Genomic DNA, 4,363 nt, shown 5'->3' with positions numbered 1-4,363 from the left:
GGTGATTCACCTGAGAGATAGCAACAGCGCGGTGAGACGCGGAGCTGCGAGCTGATTGGACATCAGGGAAACGTCTGGTCTAATCAGCTCACAGCTCCGTGTCTATTACGTCTCGTAACAGCAGCTGCAGCCGGGGCTCATGGGTAATGTAGTGTTCAGAGTCTGATGATCTCATCAGCCTGATCCCCAAGGCAACCATCTGGTGACCCTCCAGCTGTCAGGTGAAGGGTTGCCATGGTAACACATGTGTGTGTGTTCGGGAGGGGGGCCGGGATTAAGGCTTTTTAATGTAATGAAATTTAATGTAATCTGTGTGTGTGTGTGTGTGTGTGTGTGTGTGTGTGTGTGTGTGTGTGTGTGTGTGTGTGTGTGTGTGTGTGTGTGTGTTGTGTGTGTTGCAGAGGGGTGTTTCCTGCAGGACGACAAAACTACTGCATCAAATCTATTATTTATATATTTATGTATGTAAATATAATATATAATGTAAACATATAATATGCATAATATACATATAATATATCTATAAATATGTATATATATGTTTATATATATATCTATCTATATATCTATAGATATATAGATAGATATATATATCTATATAGATATATAGATATAGATATCTATATATCTATATCTATATATCTATATAGATATATATATATATATATATATATATATATATATCTCTATATAGATATTTATATATATATATATAGATAGATATATATATATATATATATATATATATATATACATATATATATATATATATATATATATATATATATATATATATATATATATATATATATATATATACAGTAGATAATAGAGACTTGAGTAGTTTCCGGTTGGGAGTGTTTGAGTCTTTGTCGTCCTGCAGCAGGAAACACCCCTCTGCAAAACACACACACACACACACACACACACACACACACACACACACACACACACACACACACACACACACACACACACACACTGAGCTGCAGTGTGATGAGGCAGAAATGATGCTCTCTCTCTCTCTCTCTCTCTCTCTATTTCTCTCTATTTCTCTCTCTCTCTCTCTCTGTCGATAATAAACTGATAGTCGGTTCTATCAGTGATCAATAATCCTCTCCTCCTCTTCCTCCTCCTCCTCTTCCTCTGTAATAAACATAGTTACCTTCCTCGCGCAGGACGCTCGCCCTCTTCCTCCCGTGAACAGACGCTTGTTCTAATTACGTCATCTCTCTCTACCGGGCGGTCTCTCTGACGTCACGACGCACGTTGCGTGCGTCGTGACGTCACGGCTCCGCCGCGTGGATTTACTGGTACGTCATTTATTAGTGATTGTTTATGTCCTCAAATCATGTGTACTAATACAGTATGTCCTAATACAGGGAAGCTAGTACTAATACAGTATGTACTAATACAGGGAAGCTAGTACTAATACAGTATGTACTAATACAGGGAAGCTAGTACTAATACAGTATGTACTAATACAGGGAAGCTAGTACTAATACAGTATGTACTAATACAGGGAAGGTAATACTCGGTTGTATTAGTACGACATGTTCACTGGGACCAGTACAGGTACATGTTGTTATACATGATGTATTTTTACTTTATTTATTTTACTTTACTATATATATTTATAAACACAGGTAGAGAACACACATTCAGAATAGTATTACATATAGTACATGTCTTACTGTCACACCGGGGTGAGGGCTGTCTTGTCTGGGGTTTTTGTCTCGTAACTTCCTGTTTTATTTTGAAGCCTGACTCTCCTCTCGGTTCAGGTCACTTGCTCTTCCTCATGTGTCACTGGTCTGATCGTCTCCCCTGATCCCTGCGTGGTCCCACCTGTTCCCATGACCCTCATGTGCTGATAGTCTGCTCTTCCCTCTGTCCTGTGCCAAAGTGTTTGTCCTTGTCGATGCATCAAAGCCATCGTCCACAGCCATAGATAGAATTTTGCCCAAGAGTTTTGTTCGTAAGTAGTTTTGTTCTGTTTATTTTCCCCTCCTTCGGGAGCGCTTTAGGTTTGACGGATTATTGAGAAAGTTGTTTGGAACAAAGGACACAATAAAGTGCGCCAGTACGACTATCCCCTGCATCTGGGTCCTCCTTTCAGTCCAGGCCTGACACTTACTACATGTACTATAGTATTTTATGGAGAATTATTAATTTGACCGGCAGCTGATGTGTTTTTACTCACCAGTTATTTGAGACAGGAAGTGGAGTAAGCCAACAGGAAGTGGAGTAAGCCAACAGGAAGTGGAGTAAGCCAACAGGAAGTGGAGTAAGCCAACAGGAAGTGGAGTAAGCCAACAGGAAGTGATGAAGAAACTGTTGTTGTACTATGTGTGTACTATGTGTGTACATCAGGTACTGCAGTATTTAAAGTACTCTGCATGAAACATCATCACATTCTAACAGATAAAGAACTCAACAGACAAAGAGGATGAGGATGAAGAGGATGGTGAGGCAGAGGAGGATGGTGAGGATGAAGAGGATGGTGAGGAAGAGAAGGATGGAGGTGAGGATGAAGATGAGGGTTAGGAAGAGGAGGATGGAGGTGATGGAGGAGGAGGATGGTGAGGAAGAGGAGGATGGAGGGTGAGGATGAAGAGGATGGTGAGGAAGAGGATGAAGAGGATGGTGAGGAAGAGAAGGATGGAGGTGAGGATGAAGATGATGGTTAGGAAGAGGAGGATGGAGGTGATGGAGGAGGAGGATGGTGAGGAAGAGGAGGATGGAGGGTGAGGATGAAGAGGATGGTGAAGATGAAGAGGATGGTGAGGAAGAGGATGGTGAGGAAGAGAAGGATGGAGGTGAGGAGGAGGATGAAGAGGATCGTGAGGAGGATGGAGGTGATGGAGGAGGAGGATGAAGAGGATGGTGAGGAAGAGGAGGATGGAGGTGAGGAGGAGGATGAAGAGGATCGTGAGGAGGATGGAGGTGATGGAGGAGGAGGAGGAGGATGAAGAGGATGGTGAGGAGGATGGAGGTGATGGAGGAGGAGGATGAAGAGGAGGATGGAGGTGATGGAGGAAGAGGATGAAGAGGATGGTGAGGAAGAGGAGGATGGAGGTGATGGAGGATGAAGAGGATGGTGAGGAAGAGGAGGATGGAGGTGATGGAGGAGGAGGATGAAGAGGATGGTGAGGAAGAGGAGGATGGAGGTGATGGAGGAGGAGGATGACGAGGATGGTGAGGAAGAGGAGGATGGAGGTGAGGACCAGGAGGATGACGAGGATGGTGAGGAAGAGGAGGATGGAGGTGATGGAGGAGGAGGATGAAGAGGATGGTGAGGAAGAGGAGGATGGAGGTGATGGAGGAGGAGGATGACGAGGATGGTGAGGAAGAGGAGGATGGAGGTGATGGAGGACCGGTGTTTTACCTGTGCAGGTGTTCAGACATCTAAGTGATGATGAGGATGAAGAAGATGAAGGTCCGTTAAAATATGTCTGTCTCTCTGTCTCTCGGCCGTCTGTTGTTGATGGATTAGTGGTTTTACTCTGACTCACAGGCCCCGCCCACACAGATTAACCCCCACCCCCTCTCACATCTGTCAATCACAAACTGGGGGCAGGTTTACAGCTGTCATGGGCCCTGCAAAGGATTGTGGGACTTGTAGTGTTTAGATCATGTGACACGGGAGGATGAACTGAATCAAGGACGTTTGTCTCCCTCTGCTGGTGGTCGTTCTCCACTGCATGCATATATGCTGTACATATACTGTATACATATATGTAACTATATATATGTATGTAAATATATATGTATATAAATGTATATATATATATATATATATATATATATATATATATATATATATATGTATACAGTATATATATACTGTAACTTGAGTTACTGATGTATAAGTATATATATACATAAATATACTGTGTGTGTATATATATATATATATATATATATATATATATATATATATATATATATTATATATATATATATATATATATATACACACAAACATACATATATGTATATATACATATACATATATGTATGTTTGTATGTATATATACATAAATATACTGTATATATAATCAGTTTATTTGAGTGATGATGAATCACTTTTATTTAAAATGGAATTATAGATATAATAGGAAAAGATGGTAATTGAAGAGACCAGTCAAAGTAAACTTTATTGATCTCCTGATGAACACAATAAGTCTTCATTCATGATATCTGATCTCACTGGTGTTTGATTGGCTCCCTTTTATCTTCGAAGAGCTTTAATCCTCATCCGACCTTCTGATTGGTCGAGGCAGCTGTCGGTCTGCTGGTGGGCGGGGCCTGTGAGCTCCTATAGCGTCCGTTTATGAGTGTCGGCGTGTTTTTCAGTGGA

Source organism: Taurulus bubalis (assembly GCF_910589615.1).
Source record: "Taurulus bubalis genome assembly, chromosome: 18".
Classification (NCBI taxonomy): Eukaryota; Metazoa; Chordata; class Actinopteri; order Perciformes; family Cottidae; genus Taurulus; species Taurulus bubalis.
Note: the sequence above shows the minus strand (reverse complement) of the source record.